This window comes from Schistocerca gregaria, chromosome 1 (genome assembly GCF_023897955.1).
Source record: "Schistocerca gregaria isolate iqSchGreg1 chromosome 1, iqSchGreg1.2, whole genome shotgun sequence".
Lineage (NCBI taxonomy): Eukaryota > Metazoa > Arthropoda > Insecta > Orthoptera > Acrididae > Schistocerca > Schistocerca gregaria.
The window spans coordinates 659300560-659325176 of record NC_064920.1 but is presented as its reverse complement, the minus strand read 5'-3'; positions in this window follow the sequence as shown (position 1 = coordinate 659325176).

The window sequence follows — 24617 nt, the reverse complement described above, 5'->3', positions numbered from 1 at the left end:
ACATAAAGAAGTAAGTGTGCTATGAGTCACAGCGACACATCCGGCGGGCATGGTCTCTATTCCTGCAACTGCCGATAAGTGGAATTAGGAATAAGTCTGGACTCTGCAAGTCGGACTTAAAGGTAACGGAAGTCAGAAATTGCTGATATCTAGCATCACGGCGGATGCTACACCGATGTACACGCTGATGATAAACGTATCTCACGAGTAACACGAAACGAGTGAGTGAAGTGAGCAAGCGAGCAGAGTGAGTAAGGTGGAGAGCACTGTCTCCAGCAGTTTAATAAGCTTTATGTGCCTCTGTTCCAAAATACGTAGCCCACGTTATCAATCCTAGAGTTTAGATACACTAATGAACTTCTGTTGCGATTCATGGGGTTGAGGAGTTTTCTAGATCTATATCTGATCTATATAAATGACCTGGGTGACAATCTGAGCAGTTCTCTTAGGTTGTTCGCAGATGATGCTGTAATTTACCGTCTAGTAAGGTCATCCGAAGACCAGTATCAGCTGCAAAGCGATTTAGAAAAGATTGCTGTATGGTGTGTCAGGTGGCAGTTGACGCTAAATAACGAAAAGTGTGAGATGATCCACATGAGTTCCAAAAGAAATCCGTTGGAATTCGATTACTCGATAAATAGTACAATTCTCAAGGCTGTCAATTCAACTAAGTACCTGGGTGTTAAAATTACAAACAACTTCAGTTGGAAGGACCACATAGATAATATTGTCGGGAAGGCGAGCCAAAGGTTGCGTTTCATTGGCAGGACACTTAGAAGATGCAACAAGTCCACTAAAGAGACAGCTTACACTACACTCGTTCGTCCTCTGTTAGAATATTGCTGCGCGGTGTGGGATCCTTACCAGGTGGGATTGACGGAGGACATCGAGAGGGTGCAAAGAAGGGCAGCTCGTTTTGTATTATCGCGTTATAGGGGAGAGAGTGTGGCAGATATGATACACGAGTTGGGATGGAAGTCATTACAGCATAGACGTTTTTCGTCGCGGCGAGACCTTTTTACGAAATTTCAGTCACCAACTTTCTCTTCCGAATGCGAAAACATTTTGTTGAGCCCAACCTACATAGGTAGGAATGATCATCAAAATAAAATAAGAGAAATCAGAGCTCGAACAGAAAGGTTTAGGTGTTCGTTTTTCCCGCTCGCTGTTCGGGAGTGGAATAGTAGAGAGATAGTATGATTGTGGTTCGATGAACCCTCTGCCAAGCACTTAAATGTGAATTGCAGAGTAGTCATGTAGATGTAGATGTAGATGTAGATATAGTTATCATCTCCAAGCGGCGCAACGTGCCTGCATGGGCCAAGAACGAAATTTGAACACGAACGGTTTTTCCCAACGGCCGCCATCTTCATGGAATTTTTAGTAAAAGTGATAAATCGTAATCACAAAACTATTAAGGTGCAACTGTCTGAAAATCCAATCCAACCACAGTGTATTGGTACTTTCAGAATTGCATAGATAATTTATGTGCTGGGATAGACTGGCACATTAAATTTATGTACCTTCTTAATGTACATGAAATCGATCCTCGATTTTTGTCATTTGATTTGTAATCTCATTATATGTAAGATTCTGTGGTCTGAATTTAGCTGTCTGTATTTATGAAACGCTCTTTCGCTCAATGGGCTGGATGCAATGGTTGTCTTGGCCTCACCAACATCAGCATGAACCCCTGTGGAAACGCCTATGATCTCTATGTACATGTTTGCTTGTTGATCATTAGTTCACTAACTACAGACAATACTTTTCGTCTAGATCCTTTCAATAATCCTGAATTTCAACTAACAAGAAAGTAGTCTACTATTCACTGAGATTCCATTCCAAGCAGCAGGTGAGTAATGTCCAAAATTCTCAGACTTTTTTGCTCTTGGTTAGTTTGCACAAAAGGCATTCAGGGTCACGTTCACGTTAAGTCAACCACAGTTCCCTTTTTTGCCTGAGTCAAAGCCACAACTCAATCCTCAATGATGAGTGACTAACAGAAGCAAAACGTAATCATTTCTGTATCGTTTATGGCCTGGTCGCCTCAGTTTGGAACACAAACGATTCCGTTCGAATGTGAGTAAATTAACTGTTGTAGACACGTATCGCGTGTTTCCTTGGAAGATTTACTTTCCAAACTTTGGATGACAAAAGCTCCCACCTGAAAGAGTAATCATTTTAGAAGGTGTTTGCAGCCTAAATTCAGCCGGCCGGTGTGGCCGAGCGGTTCTAGGCGCTTCAGTCCTCAACCGCGCTACCGCTCCAGTCGCAGGTTCGAAGGCTGCCTCGGGCATGGATGTGTGTGATGTCCTTAGGTTAGTTAGGTTTAAGTGGTTCTAACTTCTAGGGGACTGATAACCTTAGATGTTAAGTCCCATAGTGCTCCGAGCCATTTGAACCATTTGAACCAGCCTAAATTCAACCATTTGAATGCTTGTGAAAGCTTGGTATCATTTTGCAATTCCGACAAATTTGTGCCTGCAATGATGTAAAATATTTCCAGCAAGTATAATATCTATATGACTGTCTTAAAGCATAAAACTTCCTTTTGGTCAAAATCGGGGGTTGGAGTAGCCTGATTTTTCGACAGCACATTAGCATTCTCATGACAAATGGTAGGCTCCTACTGAACGTGATTAAAACAACGCTCACAGCAGTTAATGTTAAGATGTCTTAATCGGTAAACAATTGAAGGACTGAACAGTGCCAACAGACATTTGCGGTTTATTACAACTTGACATCATAGGGGCGCATGTGGAGTTTTCATACAGCATAAATAATTGGCAGGGCCTGTTTCTATTAACACATAGTTTCGCTGAGCTGTGTTCGATGCCTTGGACACGAATATTTTGAGGTGCTATGAACTACACTCCTGGAAATGGAAAAAAGAACACATTGACACCGGTGTGTCAGACCCACCATACTTGCTCCGGACACTGCGAGAGGGCTGTACAAGCAATGATCACACGCACGGCACAGCGGACACACCAGGAACCGCGGTGTTGGCCGTCCAATGGCGCTAGCTGCGCAGCATTTGTGCACTGCCGCCGTCAGTGTCAGCCAGTTTGCCGTGGCATACGGAGCTCCATCGCAGTCTTTAACACTGGTAGCATGCCGCGACAGCGTGGACGTGAACCGTATGTGCAGTTGACGGACTTTGAGCGAGGGCGTATAGTGGGCATGCGGGAGGCCGGGTGGACGTACCGCCGAATTGCTCAACACGTGGGGCGTGAGGTCTCCACAGTACATCGATGTTGTCGCCAGTGGTCGGCGGAAGGTGCACGTGCCCGTCGACCAGGGACCGGACCGCAGCGACGCACGGATGCACGCCAAGACCGTAGGATCCTACGCAGTGCCGTAGGGGACCGCACTGCCACTTCCCAGCTAATTAGGGACACTGTTGCTCCTGGGGTATCGGCGAGGACCATTCGCAACCGTCTCCATGAAGCTGGGCTACGGTCCCGCACACCGTTAGGCCGTCTTCCGCTCACGCCACAACATCGTGCAGCCCGCCTCCAGTGGTGTCGCGACAGGCGTGAATGGAGGGACGAATGGAGACGTGTCGTCTTCAGCGATGAGAGTCGCTTCTGCCTAGGTGCCAATGATGGTAGTATGCGTGTTTGGCGCCGTGCAGGTGAGCGTCACAACAGGACTGCATACGACCGAGGCACACAGGGCCAACACTCGGCATCATGGTGTGGGGAGCGATCTCCTACACTGGCCGTACACCTCTGGTGATCGTCGAGTGGACACTGAATAGTGCACGGTACATCCAAACCGTCACCGAACCCATCGTTCTACCATTCCTAGACCGGCAAGGGAACTTGCTGTTCCAACAGGACAATGCACGTCCGCATGTATCCCGTGCCACCCAACGTGCTCTAGAAGGTGTAAGTCAATTACCCTGCCAGCAAGATCTCCGGATCTGTCCCCCATTGAGCATGTTTGGGACTGGATGAAGCGTCGTCTCACGCGGTCTGCACGTCCAGCACGAACGCTGGTCCAACTGAGGCGCCAGGTGGAAATGGCATGGCAAGACGTTCCACAGGACTACATCCAGCATCTCTACGATCGTCTCCATGGGAGAATAGCAGCCTGCATCGCTGCGAAATGTGGATATACACTGTACTAGTGCCGACATTGTGCATGCTCCGTTGCCTGTGTCTATGTGCCTGTGATTCTGTCAGTGTGATCATGTGATGTATCTGACCCTAGGAATATGTCAATAAAGTTTCCCCTTCCTGGGACAATGAATTCACGGTGTTCTTATTTCAATTTCCAGGAGTGTATTTTTACCGGTGTGTGACGAATCTGATTCAGTGCCATATTGAGACACATTAATAGATAGTGGCAGTGGTTTCCAAGGAGAACATGGGACTATGTAAGTTGCAGACTGAAGTGCTTGTTGGAGTCTGTGAAACATCAATGACCATACAAAATTAGCAGTTCCTTTACACTGAGAGGAGGAGACATGCTCTTAATAGCTTGCAGGTGCTGCTAGGCGGGAAGTATACAGTCATTTTCCTGATTAAGAAATCTATTCCACAGAATATTGAAAAGTGACATTTATTTAGAACGCATTTCAGGCCAAATTTCTGCAATGTAGTGAACTCATTTGAAGGTTCTGCAGATCTGGACATTTCTCAGCACGAGTGACAATAATGCTGTCAAGATATCTGTGGCGCAAAGGAAAAAATGTGTATCTGCTGCTGTAGATAACGCTAAGAGTTGGAAGTATGGTGGAAACGCTGGAAATTCCAAATGTCAGCCTCCGATATTCAAATCAGCCAAATAGAGTGTTTGAATCTAATCCTTTTGGGACTCCAGATGCACAGATGGCGTGGAGGTTAGAGATACATGCGGAACAGATCGACATTAGTGTAACATTGGCCCCCATTTAGTTTGTAAGATAAATCTGCAGGGTGAGATACCGGTAACGTGTCTGCTATAATTCCAGAGTTTAATGCCTTGAGATTTCTAAAGAGTCCTAGGGAGCAGTTTGCATTCGAAATAAACACTATTGGAGACGTACACGAGAAATATCTAATACTATTTTGTTCCTGTAAGTAGTTATCTAGCTAAAGGAGGTTCTGGGTTATGGATCAGACTTGGGCAAAAATGGAAACTGCAGTTGGCTTGACGTTAATCTGGGCGTGTGTGTTCATTTGTGTAGCCCAACCAGGGGGAAACATATCTAACGATTTTGGGCGTAATTCAACAACTGCTTGGAATGGAATCTCGGAAGGGAGCTACATAGATATTCCAATTGATAGGTGACGTAGAACCTCCCTTGTTCAAATGACAAAATAGTTTTTCAAATATTGGCAAATGTGTTGTGGGTAGCCTGATTTAGGGTGTACTGAAATTTGAATTTTATGTACTAAAACGTTATCTGATAATGTGACTCTGTTTGTCATGACAATAACAGATTGTGGACCGCTTTGGATACCATTGGTGTATTTGCCGTACAGAACACTTGAGACAAGACTATAACGAAGCTTGGTGAGTTAGTGCTAGTGCATTGTGATCGTCTGAGGAAGATTCTGAATCTGAATTGCGCAGTGGGAAAATGGTTGTCTATTTTGCTCCGAGGTCTGGTAGTACATGAAGTCTACTATTTCTAATTACTGTATAACGCTTACAAAATAGCAATCTTCTAATTTTTTGAAAGATATAATTTTACGTATTTTGAAAACAATTCGAAAACAACCATATCCTGCATAAAATTTCCTCCAGAGTGAGGATGTGTTCCACACAAGTCAACTGCAAGCATCTCACCAGGTTTGCTTCGGATTAGACTGTGCACTAGTCCCTTGTGCTTATCAGTTCACACTTCAGATATTTCGCATATGTCGCATGTCCTCAAAATTTCATAGACGATCTTTGTCATGTTGTTATGGTTATAATGCTCGTGTGGTTTCAATGCATGTGTGTGTGCTCGAAAGTATGCGTAGCTGTTGTGAATATAACCGACAAGATCTTCAGCATCATATTGCAGTACACATACTTCTCATTCATTGGAATTAATCTTGCAACTTCGAGATAAAATTCCCTGCTCTGCAAGATAATAACTCATAATTTCCTTTCTTATTCAAAACGCCGTATTTATTCGTCACCATATTGACGTTTTATTTGCGTCTTGTTCAGATGTGATGCTCTGTAACAACTTCTCGATGACCTCTTCTCCTTCAACGTTTTTGTTGAATCTCTGCATAAGATGTCTATGTTCAACAACACTGCATTACCAGAAAGGCATGACAATAGATCAATATGAGATAAATCTATCCAAACTAATAAAAGAAATTACTAGAGTCTGGTACTAAATAAAATTCCAAAGACAAATCTCGATGATACAATAATTTTATTTCACGTAATATAGTTTTCGTAAGAGAGGACTCTTCTTGCTGTTCTTGTCCACATGTCCTCAATGTACTGACCATTAGAAACAGAATCTGAAATACGATTTTAACTGTTTGGAGCACACTGATAAAGTGAATTTTCTGACAGCAGCCATACTATCCAAATCAAGTTCGACTGCTCCTAATAACTTGACCTGATTATTTTGCAGATTTCGTCTTCTCCAAATCAATAGTAACTCTCTATTTTCTGACAGCTTACAAAACTTCATTAATAATTATGCTTACAATGTCTGTGTTTATACAGTGTCTGTACCTTCAAGTTGCAATGTCCTTTAGACATGCATGTGTGTTCTTTTACTCACAGATTACGTTTACAACTTTTAATTAATCCTGGATTCTTAAAAAATTTGTCGGATAATGATGAAGGCTTCACTTACTTATTCTTTGTTTTCTTCCTACAAATCAGACATATGTTGAATTTTCTTAAGAACTGGATTAAGGAGAGCTTTATTCCTTCTTAGGCACTAAAATGATCAATAACATTTATCTGAAGCGCAGCTCCCTCCTTATCCACATTAATTATACTTCATAAATTCACGCATGCAGATTTCATGTCTTCTTGATTGAAACATCTCTCAAGAGCAACTTTTCTTTCCTTCTTATCTTTCTGAATATATAACTTGTCCCCAACTAAGTCCTCCTTACATTTATTCGGCGTTATCTACTTTGTGCATGAAATACACCCAACAAATATTAATTGACTACCTGCAAACTTTGGTCACATTCTTTGCTATCAGTGTAAAACTTCAGTAATATCTGATTCTTAAACAGCTTGTTTCTGTTTTCCACAATACTGATAGTATGGACACTGGTCACAGGAATAGATGCGACTTCTGCAACCTCATTTGGCTGTAGATACAATTTATTTAACAGTGCGCTGACTTGACTACAGCTATCCAGAAGCTCGACAATATTAACACCGCAAACATTAACGTAATAATGTGTCATCAACACATCTTCAGTAATCGCTTCTCGCCCTCGCATCAAGTCAGCTCTTAAAGGCATGTACGGACTCGTTAACTGCCATTACGGTTTGTGACCGAATTCTGACCGATCGTCATCATTCCTTTCCCTATCCAGCGATCTGTCTCGAGTTCGTTTATAATTCTCTTCATAACGATTACATCTTCGCTATGGTGCCTGTAATCTGTGTTTCTGGGTGGCCGACCTTCACTCTAATGTAAACATCTTGAAGCCAATAGTTTCTCTAAAACCTAGCTTCATGTGGAGAAACACATGCCTCGAGATTTCGTCTGCCAAAATTCCCTTCGTCACGCTCTCTCCTTTCTTGATCAATATTCTTTCTGTGATGAAATATGACGTATACCTCTAAAGTATCGTGGTGCGAAGACACAGCCAAATTTTCTCACACCAAAGAAGGTAGCCTTTAAATTAAAAATGCAATTAACTGGTAATCTTTCACTGGATCATCTGAATGTGAATTTTTATCCTAATATTTCTGAAAATATTCCGACATGGCTCCCTCACTCTGTGTATAATTTGTTAGTGACAATAATGACACTTCGGTGTCACCATTGTTACCATTCTTTGTTCAATAAATCTGTTTCAATTTCTTTAAAAGATTCACATTTTTTTCCGACGCTCGAATGAGCTTCATGTTTCAAACAGCTGACATATGTGTCAACTGTCTGTCTTTCTGGACATGTTTTAGGGCAATCATTTCGACACTATTTGATAGAAATCACTAGATGTGCGTCATGAACTGGTTTAAATTCCTGAAGTCTTTTAAAATTTGAACTGTGGTCCATAATAAGTCCGTGTGTGTAGCAATAGGTTCACTACTCCGCTCATTGAATATCGTTTTAATCTCATTCTTAAAAATTTCACTGTATTACTGAAGCAAATACCACTTCATCATTGTCACTAAATTCTGTTTCATGTTCTATAGACGGAGCTTCAACAATAAAAAGCATGTTATTAGTATTTTCGAAAATTCCTGGCACCGGCCGTCAGTGTACTCTTTCCGCCTATCGCCTCTCTACTCTGCGTTTAACAGTTCCCATTGCAGGCTTAATGTTGACGCCCTTGCTTTGACATTTGCATTCATGAGAAATAAATGGGCGTCGATATAAGTTATACCGACGACCATTTATTTCCCGTGAAATGTACAGCAGGACTTGAACCCCGAATTTCCCGTTTTATATGAACGGTCGCCTTAACCGCTTCGAGCATCCCAGCACGACTCAAGACCAGACCCAGGTTTCTGTATCGTCGTCCATGTGTCATATTCGTAATCATATATCCCCTATAGGGAAAGACATTTTAATTGAAAGTCTCTGCCTGGCATCGGCGGATAAAAATATTGTGTTGCAATGCATGCTCTTCTTAACGACAAGGGTAATGCAGTTTCTTTATTAATCCCTTCACGTTTTTTCGTGCAGCCGTTTCGCCTTGGCTTTCCTGTTCTTTCTGTGTATTTATTTTCTACGTTAACTACTTGCATTACTATATTCCTGAATTTAATTGAACATTTCTGTACTTCCATTCTTTCGTCGATCAGTTGAAGTGTATTTTTTTTATGCTACCCAAAGTTTCCTCGCATTTATGTTCCCCGTAACTTCTGCAACTATCCTTTTTAGAGATGTCTATTCGTCTTGATCCGAGCTGTAACTGTGGTATTCATTACCGCAGAATCTATAGCCTCAGACAACTTTGAACGCATCTCATTCCTCAGTCCTTCTGTATCTCTTTATTTTGCACATTCAATCTCGCAGACGAGTCACTTTAAGTTAAGACTATTCTTTATCATTACTACATTGTGATCGGAGTCTACATCTGCTCCTGGATACACCTTACAATTCAATATCTGATTTCAGAAAGGATGTCCGACTGTGATGTAATCCAGCTGACACCTCGTCATATCTCCAGGTCTTTTCCAAGTATACCTTCTCCTATGATTTCTGAACAGAATATTCGCTATTACTGGCTTAAATAATTGCGGAAGTCAGTTAGTGTTTCCCATCGTTCATTTATCCTACCAAGCCGACATTCTCCTGCAACTCTTTCTTGCAGTCTTTCCCCTACTACTTCGTGTCAGTCCCCACGGTTATTAGATTGTCATCTCCTTTCACATAGTGACTTATCCATTCAGTATTCTCATAACGAAAGTAACTCCTCCTTCAGGATAGACGTGGCTCGCTTTAACATGCCTCTGTGTGCCACCTCTTCATCATCACAACTGCAGTCTCATGGGTCTCAGTCGTGACGATTCTGCCGCCCTCTCTATGACTCTGTGCCTTTATGACAATTTAGTCTAATCAGTGCTTTCAGTACACAGCAACGTAGATGGTTGAACTAGCTTTTGCAAATGTGTCTGTAGAACACTTCCGACCATTACAATGACGAAACCAGAAACGATAGCAAATTATGAATTTTTATTTGTTGTGTGCAGCAATAAAGCATATCAGGATGAACACAAATTTAAATTCATGGCCGGTCGCTGTGACCGAGCAGTTCTAGGCGCTTCAATCCGCAGCCGAGCCTCTGCTACGGTCGTAGGTTCGAATCCTGCCTCGGGCATGGATTTGTGTGATGTCCTTAGTTTAGTTAGGTTTAAGTAGTTCTAAGTGTAGGGGACTGATGACCTCCGATGTTAAGTCCCATAGTACTCAGAGCCATTAGAACCATTTTTTCAACTGTGTGCCCGAGTTTATAAGTCATATTCGCTGCCGAGTGGAAGCGTGCCACACCGCCAGCAACCCATAGCCTTATTTTTACTGCGAGTGGGGATCTGGAGAACGTGCTAGAAAAGGCAACAGTCTGAAGCCCTCAGAATCGACGTACGTCAAGACAGAATGGCCAACGCGTGGTCTGTTACCACGTTGAAAATTAATTTCACACCACCTCGAGGACAGGACAAAAGCACCAGTCTTATAAAGTTAGAAACGCAACGCTTGCTGTCAAAATTAATGGTTAGGCATGCCAGAGGTGTTATGTACGAAACCGCATTTCATACCGTCACGCAATATGCTGCAACCCTATGACGATGACAAATGCAATCTGGCAACGTTCGTTCACCTCGAAGGTTAGACGCATGGATACGTCCATCTTTGTGCTATAGGCTGAGTCGAGACTCGCCTGAAAAGCCAATGTGGTGACACTCGTGTATCCAGCGATGTCGGTGCGCGTCTCTTTGCTACCGCTTCAAGAGAAGTCGCAGCCAGACGGTCCGTGGTGCTCCGGGCGTGGTCGCGCTGTCGTGTCGGTAATTGTACTGCTACAAAAGAGCACATTTCCTGTCTCTGGGCCCATGAAAATCCTGCACGGCCGATCCAACAAGACATCAGCTCTCTCAGGAACCGGCTGCATAGGGCTGTTCAGATCCTGCATGTCTCTGAGTGTGGCACTCCTTCATCCATCGACTCTATTTTCACGTAACAGTCGTGGGATCCCAACCAACGGCATCAGAAGCCTAGCGGGACGATAACCCGCGACCTTTACAGGCCACGTCCCTTCCACTTACGAATTCCGACACTTGCTGGCTTAGGTTTCTCTTTCTTACACGAGACATAACACGATCTTCTCACAAACAAACAACAGTCATATGCGATTTATATAGTAGAGACACGCTGCGTAATATTTCGTAGCGTACAGAAGGCATTATTCCTTCCTTATATCTGCGTTTGTTTTGAAAGGCTGATCATTTGCATATCCAAGCGTGTCGTATATTTCACGACAATTGGACATTTGCTCCAGTGCGCCTTTTGGTGTCGCAACTCCAATAATCAGTTTCATTATACACTTATATACTCTATCGTTTTTGTAATTGCTTAATCATTATTACGAAAGATAGTGGAGGTTAGCGTGAAGATGTTGATAGCAGCAGTGCGATTAAGTGATTAAGTCCTGCCACGGTGGTGACTGTATCGAAAGCTAGTGTCGGCAGAGAAGACAGCTGACTACAAGACTACTGCCCACAGGGGAGTGTTATGGGACCATTGCTATTCACAATATATATAAATGACCTAGTAGATAGTGTCGGAAGTTCCATGCGGCTTTTCGCGGATGATGCTGTAGTATACAGAGAAGTTGCAGCTTTAGAAAATTGTAGCGAAATGCACGAAGATCTGCAGCCGATAGGCACTTGGTGTAGGGAGTGGCAACTGACCCTTAACATAGACAAATGTAATGTATTGCGAATACAGACAAAGAAGGGTCCTTTATTGTATGATTATATGATAGCGGAACAGGCACTCGTAGCAGTTACTTCTGTTAAATATCTGGGAGTATGCGTGCGGAACGATTTGAAGTGGAATGATCATATAAAATTAATTGTTGGTAAGGCGGGTACCAGGTTGAGATTCATTGGGAGAGTCCTTAGAAAATGTAGTCCATCAACAAAGGAGGTGGCTTACAAAACACTCGTTCGACCTATATTTGAGTATTGCTCATCAGTGTGGGATCCGTACCAGATCGGGTTGACGGAGGAGATAGAGAAGATCCAAAGAAGAGCGGCGCGTTTCGTCACAGGGTTATTTGGTAACCGTGATAGCGTTACGGAGATGTTTAGCAAACTCAAGTGGCAGACTCTGCAAGAGAGGCGCTCTGCATTGCGGTGTAGCTTGCTCGCCAGGTTTCGAGAGGGTGCGTTTCTGGATGAGGTATCGAATATACTGCTTCCCCCTACTTATACCTCCCGTGGAGATCACGAATGTAAAATTAGAGAGATTCGAGCAAGCACGGAGGCTTTCAGACAGTCGTTCTTCCCGCGAACCATACGCGACTGGAACAGAAAAGGGAGGTAATGACAGTGGCACGTAAAGTTCCCTCTGCCACACACCGTTGGGTGGCTTGCGGAGTATGAATGTAGAATGTAGAATGTAGAACTGCTCATGGCAGCACAGCGTTCCCTGTTATATCCACGAACGAGGAGGTAATGCTACTGGCAACGAGTACAAAGTTGGGATGTTCTCTATGACAATCTACGGTGTGATTTTGGTAGATGTACAGATATTAGAACTTATTTCAAAACTTGCTAAGATGGTTCAAGAAAATGTGAAATAGGCATAGAGCAAGGTGCATGGGGAGTCGTAGGACCAGGCCCTCAAATAAATATCATTCGCCCGCAAAAAAAAAAGTTTATTTAAGTTTACAGAACTGCAGAAAACAATAAATGGCAATACAATTAAGTGCCAACAAATGCCCAAAAAATCAGATTTTACAATGGTGCAAATGTGGGCAGGACTGAAATCCAGCACCAGTACACAATACTGGATGCGCCACACTGCAGAATCTTGCCAAGCAGCACAGTAACTGTTAGTTCGAAAACATTAAATAGAAATACAGTTAACAAGCACACAGTAACCAGTTCACAAATAACCACTTTAAAGTTCGCCAAAATTGAAGATTACACTGTATCTAGCCAGAAATATTTTCGAATAATCATTCACGGTATTAATAAATAATATAAACCACAAGAATAAAATAAACAAGATGCCTGTATGTTACAACTGTGGCTGTTTAAATCTTGAATAGCCAAGCAGCAACAACAAGGGCTTGAATAATTTAAAAAGCAGGAATAAAATCCAAAATAAAGTGAAACAGTTCGTGTATCTCACGGCAATTCCTTAAATAATTTAAACCCCGCACATAAAAAATAACGTAAGGCAATGGTTGTAAACTCATGAATAGTTAGACAGGGAGTCCCGCTTAACTTCGTACGATAGTAATGCAGCTAACTTGAAAATTGCAATAACACTGTAACTCTGGGGACCATAATCGTATAAAATTAAGCAAAGCAGTGCCTCAGATAAGACAAGTTACCAAAATCAGTTCGCCAAAATAAAGGACCAAATGCATTCACTAGCGAGGTCATACCATCTGTATCAAACTATTCTCATGATCTGCCCCAGGGCACAAACCGATAAATGGACAGTTAAAAGACAGAACACGCAATTCCAACCTGCGATGACAAGGAGAAATTACGGGCGGAAACTTTTGAACATAGAAAATACTTCAGTGATGTAAAAACGATGGGCAAGCTTTAAGCACCAAGTAAAAGTCGACTGCGCTTAGCAGAAACAAGGTTTGGCAACCCCGCAGCGACGGGCAAAGTTATGAAATGTGCTCACCGAGTATAGTTCTTTCGGTTGAACAGGGGCTGTCCCAAGTGGTCACCAGTACATCAGCCAGCTCTCTCCGACTCTTCGGACCCGGCTATTTCTTCGCCCTATGTACGAGTAGAGCTAGCTGACTACGTCGCTTCTTGTGCGTACGTTCGCTCAGCCGCTGGTGCTGACTTCATGGACTCAGCCACGCCCTCATCCCAAGGCGGCCGCTCAGCTTGTCCGCTACGAGTGCTTCTTGACCGCCAGACCAAGACTTCAGTTTACGAACCCAGCTCGTCTATAAAGGCCTCGGAACTTGGTGTCCATGACCTCTGTGGCGCCACCCTTGGTGCCTTTGCTTATTGACGGCCAGAGAGTCTAACCACGTGCAATACAACAGGAGTCGACACGACTCAAAATTTAAACGATTTCAGTATAAATTACAAATGCAGAAACACCTCCACAATTAACATCTAAACGGTCTTTTACTGCATTTGCTTCATTGGTTGACGTGAGTCGCGCCGTATAATGTTGTGGAAACTGCACAATATTTCAGAGAGAGAGTTGGTCGTCATCTTCATGTGTTTACTGGTGCATTGCTGCAATGTCGCCAAAATATATGCTGACTCGCTAGAAATGCGCAGCCCCCCCCCCCACCCCCCACCCCAAGGAGTGGGGCTATAGCGTCATCGCAAACGAATCATTGATCACGGCGACATACAGTGCCCCCTGCCGAAGGTGTCTTCAAAATTCCGAATGGAACTGCTGAAGAACTAAGGCGAGAGGTTTGCAGGGCCATAACCAGGATGCCCACACCCAAGCAGAACATCAACACCGAAGAGAGGAAATCTCTCCGTTCCTTAAGAGAACACACAGAAATAGTGATTTTACCTCTAGACAAGGGAAACGCTACCGTTTGCCTGCAGCGTCTTACTACGGCAAGATGACTGATTTATTACAGGACTCAGGGTACCGTCGTCTCCAGAAGCATCTAACTGACGCGTTCCTCAAATCCAGCCACTTTCATGAGCATCTTAAAAAGAGCTTAAAAGTACAATCGTGAGTTCCTCTACAACTTCATGCGCTGCCTAAGACCCATAAGGAAAATGCTATCGATACGGTGTCTGTTCTTTCAGACATTTCCGAAAGAACAGACACTGTATCCATATCAGTATATAGTTCTGGCAAATCCGGCCATGACCTTCTTCTTCTGTGCGGATGCACACATATTCCTCGAACTCTTACGAATTTCTTCCACGAGTAATGAGCGTGTTAAGCTGGGACACTAGGAATGCAGTGTGTGGACATACAAGATGAGAATGTGGGTCTCGCAGGAGGCGTGCGCGAGATAGTCACACTATCCTCTGTGCCCTCGATAGCTCCGGTGGATGGAGCGTCTGCCATGTAAGCAAGAGATCCCGGGTTCGAGTCCCTGTCGCGGTACACATTTTCAACTGTCCCCGTTGATATATATCAGCAGCTGAAGTTATTAATATAATACTAATTCCATAAGGAAGGGGTTCCGCTTCGTCCATTGTGAGCAGTGTAGGAGCCCCAACATATTACCTAGCAAAACATTTTGCTTCTCTTCTGAGCCTCTTTGGTAGGGAAATGTGAACATCACACTCGAAACTCAGGAGTTTCGGCGTGATATCCTTATTCCATACATTCGTCGGGTGGATTATTTTACAACTTTTAGGAACTAAGTTGGAGGAAGACATCTTAAATCTATTTAATAAACAATATTTTGAACAAACTTAAGGTATTGCTATGGCTGGTCCTTTGTCTCCCATAGTAGCTACTCCTTTTATGGAAGGCTTCGAGGAAAAAGCATGTTAGTCAACGGTGTTGAAACCTAAATGTTTCTCGAGCTATGGACGAAACCTTTGTAGTTTGACCACATGGAGCGGTAACGCTTCCTGTATTCCTGAAACACCTTAACTCCATCCGTTCATGCGTTTGCTTCACCAAGGAAGTCGATAAAAATGGAGATCTCCAGTTTTTAGATGCCGCGGTCTTCAGAAAAGAAGACGATTCCTTGGGTCACAGTGTGTTTCATAAACCAACTCCCACTGACCTATTCTACGGGCTACGAGCTGGGAACACTCACCTCAACGCAGTGATGTGTCTCGGACTCTCGTTCATAGGGCTAGAGCTATCTCAGATGCAGGGAGCTTATCTGCAGAGCTTAACTATCTTCACTCTGTGTTGTACAAAACGGGTACTCCGATTAACAGATTCGTAATCCGTTGCAATCTGCACGCACTTCATTTCAAGAACAACCAGAAGAAATGGAGAACTCCAAGAGGGTGATTTTTCTACCCTATGTTGGTGGCGTGTCCTTTAAGATTGGCACGCTATTCAAGAAACACTAAATGAAATCGGTCCTCCGCCCCCCCCCCCCTCGCCCACCACCTTACAGCGTGAGTGCAAACTATGCTGGGTTCTATTAAAGACAACCTAGTTCTAAGGAGACCAAGGATATGTAAAATCCCGTGCCAGCGTAGGAAATCATACATTGGCGCTGAACACAGACGTCACATCCAGACTGGGTCAGCCAGAAAAGTCTGCTGTGGCTGAACACTGTCTTGACATGGGACACAGCATGAACTTCGTGGAGGCAGAGAGCCTTTTGTCCACTTCCATGTAATGTGACTCCACCATTAAAAAGCTGTCGAAATAAGTATCAGTAACGACCTGATCAATAGAGATTTCAGTTCAGTAAGGCATGTGAGCCGTTGGTGATACTAAAACAACGTCAGCCGCAAACAAACAAATCCGAGTCCACACAGACGGTGAATCGGCATCCGCACTGGGAGCCATCACTCTGCCCGCTCGCTCGTTGGGCCCCGTTTTTCCCGCGTCACGATTGCGAAGACCGAGGCCCGTTTCTCCATCAGGAGTCACTGGATGTCTGTGATTCGTCTAGTATGACGATACAGCCCCACCTCTTAGTGCCTGCGCATTTCTGGCGAAATGGAAGCTAATTACTGTATAGTTTAGATTTAGTAGTGCGTAAACTTAGGGACTGATGACCTTAGCAGTTAAGTCCCATAAGATTTCACACACATTGAATATGGCGTCCATCGGTTTCCATTGGAGTCTCAAAGCGGAGAATTGCATTCTGCACAGCAGAACGAAACATGTCCGTAGGTATGCAGCCTACCTCTCTTGATATGTTGTGTTTCACATGCGCACATGTGTGAATGTTCACCTAGTAGACACTGTTCTTCAATATCCTCACAAACAGAAACCACAGGGGGTGAGGTCTTCGTGCCAAGCATTTGCAAACGATCAGCTGATAATTCGTTGGTTTCCAAAAGTGTTTCGAAGAAGCAGGTGAACTTCACGAGCGATGTGCATTGGCGACCCATTTTGCATGAAAACTGTTGAGTTCAATTCTTCTATCTCCTGTAGGGCGGGTATGACATGCTCGCGTAGCACATCGCAGTAACTCTGGCACGCCTTTGGTCCCGGAGCGACAACCTGTTCAGAAAAGAATGGGATAGTGATGAACGAAGCCACACCATACGGTGACACGTTCATCATACAGAGGAACTTCAAGCACAGAGACTGGAGATGAAGATCCCCATACTCGTCAACTATGTGTGTTCACATCACCCGTCAGAGAAAAATGAGCTCCGTTTTTCCATAGGATGATCCAGAGCCAGCCATAACAACTTCAATCCTTGCGAGAAAGTGGAGATCGAAGTCAACATGCCGTTGTGCGTCCTGTGCTGCAAGCTGCTGTACCATATGGATCTTGTACAGATACCATTTGAGAATGGTTCGAAGCATCTTCCGTACAGTGGACAACGGGATTTTCAACTGTCGTGATACAGCCCGGGCACTGCCTGACGATCGAGAATTGCGCTCAGCGTTGTCTGCCATAGCAACAGCGATTTCGTCAACCACCTGTGGTGCAACCGGTCGTCGGCCTCTTCCCGGAGCGACGCCCAGTTCTCCCGTTGATTCGAACTACTTCATCATGATCCGCACAGCAGGTGGAGAGAGAGGACCCTTCCTTAATCCTTTCAGCAGGCGATAGTCTCGAAGTGGAGCTGCAGCATTACTGCTGTTTTGATAATAGAGCTTCATTAATAATGCCCTTCTCCTTTTGTCCAAACTCAGGTTGACGCGTCAACAAGCGGACTGCGATTGGTCAGGTGTGTGAGACTCTGAACCACAACGACTGATCAAGGTACCCGATGGCCGTAGTTGGAACTCGACGGTGGCGCTGTGACGCTTGCAAGTCATGCACACCATACTCTGGACGTTAACGCTACCAAGTTTGGTATTCGCGCGGTAATTATTTTCCGTGTTACTAGGTGTTACATAGGGAAAGTTTAATTATAATCACCCGGTATATTGGCGGGCCATTGCAACAACATGCCGTTAAGGACCTGAAGATGACGAGCAGCTATCTCATTGAAATACTATGCAGCTTCCACAACATTATCCCGAAGCCTGTGAACCAATGCAGCAGTTACTACGTCGGGAATGTCTCAAACAACACAGAGGTATATTTGCAAAATTCGTATTGAATTGGTTTTGTACGATCACAATATTCTGGTTGCAGAGCTGGTTATCAGCAGCAGCCAAAGCTGTTTCTTCTATGACATAACTCTTTCTGACGGTAACATAACTACTGAAATTAACAGCTGAAAGTGCTGACTAAAGTCACTGATGTCGTATTAGGAGATAGATGGTGCACAAAATATAACTGCAGCTTTGTCGACATCATGAATTACAGGTTTTTTGGGGTATGGAGAGCCCGAGTCTGCTTCTACAGTTCTATCACTACACGGTCCCGTGTCTTCCTCAACGGTTTGTGGTGGTATCATCAACGACATAGAAGTTATCAGGTAAGAAATCAGGTAAAGTTATTAATCTTTTATTATGTAAAACAAGTCTAAACAGAAATTCGAAAATTCCTAAGTGAAAATTTGATTGTAGACTTTACTTTCTTTATTTTTATCACTCTTTTCGGTGGTTTATAGCTTCCTAGATCAATGCAGTCCTGATAGCGTCTTTTGACCACCATGTGGGTCATACACATGAAATCCTCAATAATTATGTTACAAATGGAGGTCTCTCACTTGCCACATGATTCGTCTCTTCCTCTGCTGAGTAAACTAGTCTTACTAGCGCACTCCCCCAAGCTAGACATACCTTAAACGTGGTTCTTGAGAGACTGATGTGTCCGTCAGTCTTAGCGTCAGTTAAACTGATCTTGGTAGTCTTGAAATCGGTCGGCCTGAATGTTGCAGTTGAATTTCGTCGCAGTGATCGCTTGAGGGGAGTGACGCCTTCGTATACTTGCCAACTAATCCAACCATGTGCTTTGTAGTCCCAACATCAGTCAGTTACAACACAAACATTGGTCCATCTACACCACGTGAACAGGTGACAGACGTCCGCAGTTCCAGTATATCCAACAAAAATATGTCATATTTGTCCCAGCATGGTCCCATTCTAGACCAGATAACGTAACTATTAGTTCAATGCATGTCAGTCTACTTTAATAAAATCTTATAATTTTCAGCCCGAGTCATTGCGAAAAACAGCTATGACATTTAGACGGACGTTACCCCCATCGTCATCAGGATTAAAGTGTTAACGTAGGGTTTGCGAACGGTTATACAGCAAGACAGCAGCGTTTGGAACTTTCCAGATGAGGGCCAAAATTACGCTTCCACGGGAAGACGATTTGCCGGCCTTTCGGTAGTTACGGTCCGCCGCAGAACACACTGGTGTCAGGTGCTAATAACCTTCTCGCTCCAACCTCTCTATGCATCCATCTTTGTTTGCAGCCAGAATCCAAAGCCGGCCCCTACACTGTACCCCTGATCTCTCCGGAGTTGGAAATGCGATGTTTCAGCAAGCGAGGTGCCGGGGTCCATAGGAGAGAGACACCTACCACCTTGACACAAGGTGCCTTATCTGCCACGAGCCGACTGAATCCTGGAGCTAGACATCAAAGACGCCACAGGTGAGCTTCCCAAGATATGTTGCGGACCAGATGGGACTGAGGAACACTCAGCGTATATTTAGGCCAGAGTACCAGGGCAGAGATTCACACAGTAACAAGCATTTCTTGAAGACAGAGCTGAGAAAAGGAGTTGTAAGTTTGACACGTGACATTTGCGCCCGTCAGAGGAAACGCAACTTATAATGAGAGCGTGCCTTCTGAGAAAAATCCGTCTGGCGATTGTTTGGTTCTTTTAGTGAGGAGCTAAAGGGAATTTACTCAACAAACATGCCAGTTGCTGCTAAACAATCCGCAGTGGCAGTCAATACGACGTCTGCCCGCAGAAAACGCAGTGTCTGCCGCCTGCTGCAGCCACCCATTGGAATACGTAAGGGGTAAATTTTAATGCTACAGGTTTGGTCCAAACACATCATTTTATCTAGATAACTGACTGCCACATAAACCATTTACATTCTTGCAAATGACACATTTAATCCATTTATGTGCTATTGATTGGAAAATCCCACACTTAGGTAGAAGTACACTCCTGGAAATTGAAATAAGAACGCCGTGAATTCATTGTCCCACGAAGGGGAAACTTTATTGACACATTCCTGGGGTCAGATACATCACATGATCACACTGACAGAACCACAGGCACATAGACACAGGCAACAGAGCAAGCACAATGTCGGCACTAGTACAGTGTATATCCACCTTTCGCAGCAATGCAGGCTGCTATTCTCCCATGGAGACGATCGTAGAGATGCTGGATGTAGTCCTGTGGAACGGCTTGCCATGCCATTTCCACGTGGCGCCTCAGTTGGACCAGTGTTCGTGCTGGACGAGCAGACCGCGTGAGACGACGCTTCATCCAGTTCCAAACATGCTCAATGGGGGACAGATCCGGAGATCTTGCTGGCCAGGGTAGTTGACTTACACCTTCTAGAGCACGTTGGGTGGCACGCGATACATGCGGACGTGCATTGTCCTGTTGGAACAGCAAGTTCCCTTGCCGGTCTAGGAATGGTAGAACGATGGGTTCGATGACGGTTTGGATGTACCGTGCACTATTCAGTGTCCCCTCGACGGTCACCAGAGGTGTACGGCCAGTGTAGGAGATCGCTCCCCACACCATGATGCCGGGTGTTGGCCCTGTGTGCCTCGGTCGTATGCAGTCCTGATTGTGGCGCTCACCTGCACGGCGCCAAACACGCATACGACCATCATTGGCACCAAGGCAGAGGCGACTCTCATCGCTGAAGACGACACGTCTCCATTCGTCCCTCCATTCACGCCTGTCGCGACACCACTGGAGGCGGGCTGCACGATGTTGGGGCGTGAGGGGAAGACGGCCTAACGGTGTGTGGGACCGTAGCCCAGCTTCATGGAGACGGTTGCGAATGGTCCTAGCCGATACCCCAGGAGCAACAGTGTCCCTAATTTGCTGGGAAGTGGCGGTGCGGTCCCCTACGGTACTGCGTAGGATCTTACGGTCTTGGCGTGCATCCTTGCGTCGCTGCGGTCCGGTCCCAGGTCGACGGGCACGAGCACCTTCCGCCGACCACTGGCGACAACATCGATGTACTGTGGTGACCTCACGCCCCACGTGTTGAGCAATCCGGCGGTACGTCCACCCGACGTCCCGCATGCAGACTATACGCCCTCGCTCAAAGTCCGTCAACTGCACATACGGTTCACGTCCACGCTATCGCGGCATGCTACCAGTGTTAAAGACTGCGATGGAGCTCCGTATGCCAAGGCAAACTGGCTGACACTGACGGCGGCCTTGCACAAATGCTGCGCAGCTAGCGCCATTCGACGGCTAACACCGCGGTTCCTGTTGTGTCCGCTGTGCCGTGCGTGTGATCATTGCTTGTACAGCCCTCTCGCAGTGTCCGGAGCAAGTATGGTGGGTCTGACACACCGGTGTCAATGTGTTCTTTTTTCAATTTCCAGGAGTGTATATTACATTTAATAAATGAAACAATAACAAAGTACCATTATCATATAATAGCCCGTTGTCTTACGCATAATGTTAACTAACATTGTCCACATTACCAAAATGCATCAGTACAACACAAATGCTGTATGCCAGACTACGAGGGCGTGATGAAAAGTAACGCATCCGAATTTTTTATGTGGAGATTCTTAAGATTTTTTACGTAAAACAGTCATTATCAACATCTTTATTCTTCGTGTATACATATTTGCAGCCCTCTCCCGCTAAATATATCCAAACAGTAGCATGAAATATGGGTGTGCAATGTAGCTATGTCGGTGCGTGACAAACAGCTCGCTGCAGTGAGGTTCGAATTCGAAGAGTTCATTCACACATGGAGTACTATTTTCTTCAGTACGACAATACTAGACCACACACAAGCACTGCGACGCCTGCAACAATCTGGGGCCTTGGGTTCACTTTTATCCATTATTCTCCATACAGTCCTGACTTGGTCCCATCTGATTTCCATCTGTTTTCAAAACTTAAATTTCGAGGACTTCGCTTTGGTAGTGATGAAGTGCTGAAAGCAGTGGTGAGGTTGTTGCTCACAGAACAAAGTGAAACATTCTGCAGTGACAGTGTCAATAAACTGCTCTCTTGTTGGGAGAAATGTGTTCGTCCCCAGGGAGACTATGTTCAGAAATAAATACGTAGAGATGAAGAATAAATGCGTAGAATGTTAATAAGATCTGTTCTATTTAAAAAGCCTTAACAGTTTTCACATTTAAAAAAATTGGCGGTTTTTCGATTCAGCACTCCCTCGTAACTCAAGACACATGTGTTATTTATTTATATCGTTTGTTCCATAGATCATCTGAACGATCTTTTATCGAAATGATGTGGGACGTGTCATTTTACAGGACGTCTATACATGATTAGTGTTGACACCGATGAACTCATCATTTTTTATGCCTTCTCAAGCAATATACTTAAAAAATTATTTTTTAACAGACCGCCAGTTTCAGCCCTTATTGCGCAGTGATCTGTACATGAGCCAAACTGGAAAACCACTTCCTGTATGAATTTGTTTCTTGCGGTAAGCAAAGATTTCTGTTCTTATTCACACACAGCTGAACTTAACATATTATATACTGGACGCAGGATTCATTTGCCCATCCCTTGTGGAAGTTTTCACCGTTATCGATCTTCCCACATAGGTAAGTGTTCAACATTGGTTCATTTATGTGTGAATATGGACATAAACTGTTTCAGAATGTCCCATACTGCATGAGTGAAGGAGTATTGATGGAGACCGTGTGCCACTGGACAGAATGAACTGTTATGTCACATAGGAAAGTACTAGCAGAAAGGCACTCAAATGCTAGATATTGCAGCTTACAAACGTGGAATAAGAAAATTGAGCAAACCATTTTTAACATATGTTTTAGAAAAAAACTATGTGCTTTGCGAAATGGAAAACACATTTTTGTTTCACCATAAGAAAGCAAATAATGAAGAAAGGTGTCAAATAAAAATTTCTCCTGTGATAGAAAGAGTTGTTCAGGAGAAATAATTTTAGTTTAGATTTAAAACCTGCTTTCCTACCTGCCAAACATGGTATGCTATTCGGCAAAATCAATATTTTTATTGTTGCGTACGAGCTTCTTTCTGAACCGCTGATAGCTTTAATAAACAGGTAAGAAAAGTCATTCTTACCTGTGGTGTTGCAGGAATGTAAATCACTATTCTTCTCAAATCGTAATTTATTATTTATGACGGATTGCATTAGCGAATATCTGTATTGTGACTGTGCAATTAAAATGCGTAACTCTTTGAAGAGGTCACTACATGACGACCACAGATGAGCATCACATATTATTTTTACTGCTCGCTTTTGTGAAACCAATAATTTGATTCTAAGCAGTGAGATACGCCAGAAATTTTTTACACAAGACAATACTGAGTGGAAAAAATTCATGAAATGTCAGTATATTGATTTGTTTGTTTCCAGGAGTAGCAGTTATACGTGGGGAGATCGAGGAACTGAAGGCAACTCAACTAATTTGTTTCAGTTCATTAATATGCTTCTTCTTGTTCAAGTTGGCATCAACATGTACACCAGAAAATTAGAGCCTTTTCTGCTGTTTAGAGACCCTTGTTCCTACGCTACATTAGTTGTTGCGTATGACTATTTGCTGACAGAGTTGAAGGAAGGCGGTTTCTCAAAATTTAGGGAGAATGCATTTCCTTTGAAAAAATCGTTAACAGTCTCTTCTTTTCCTTTCTTTCTGATGTGATTTATTATAAAAGTAGTGTTCCCTGCAAAAGGCAAGAATTCAGCTTATTGTATGTTAAGTGGATGGTCATTCACATACCTAAGGAATTGGACTGGGCTCTAAATTGCACTCTGTGGAGCGTCCTTCCCGATTCAACCTCAGTGTACAAAATTTTGTGGCGTTTCATCATTATCTGAATTATTCAGCATAATTTTTTGCATTCTGTTTGTGAAGTATGGTAATCCAATTGTGTGGAAAACCAGCACTTGCACAATACTTGACTTTTTATGAAAATGAAATACCATCTACACAATGACTCTTTGAAAAGATCACAGAAAATATCATCTCTCAATATTTTATTATTTAACGTCTGTAGCATTTGGTTAGTGAATATACAAATAGCATTCTCGGTCGAGCAACCAACCTGGAATCCAAAACCTTGATATGCTAAGTAAATTTGCTTGTATTTACATCTGAGAATATTCTTGAGTACTGAACATTACTTTTTTGAGTATTTTGGAAAAAGACGTCACTCAGGAAATTGGATGACAGCCACCTAAGTCCTTCTTGTCCTTTTCCTTATAAAGGGGTTTAACAATTGCATATTTTAATCGGTCTGGAAAAATATCTATGTCGTGAGTTTTAAACATCAAAACATCACTAAGAACATTATTCAGTAAGCTAGAAAACTTTTCAGGATTCTGCTTGAAATTCCATCAGCAGCAACGCGCGTATTTATGACTGTATTAACTTCTGTGAAAGGAGTTGGTGAAACTGCTAGTTGCATAAAGTTTTGTGGAATATTTTATTAATCTACCCTCTTGCTTCTTCAAATGAATCATTTAATGATATTACTGGCTCTACATTTGGAAAGTGAGTGTTAAAATTATTCGTAAATTGTGAATTATCAGTCACAACATTGTCATTTAGCTTAAT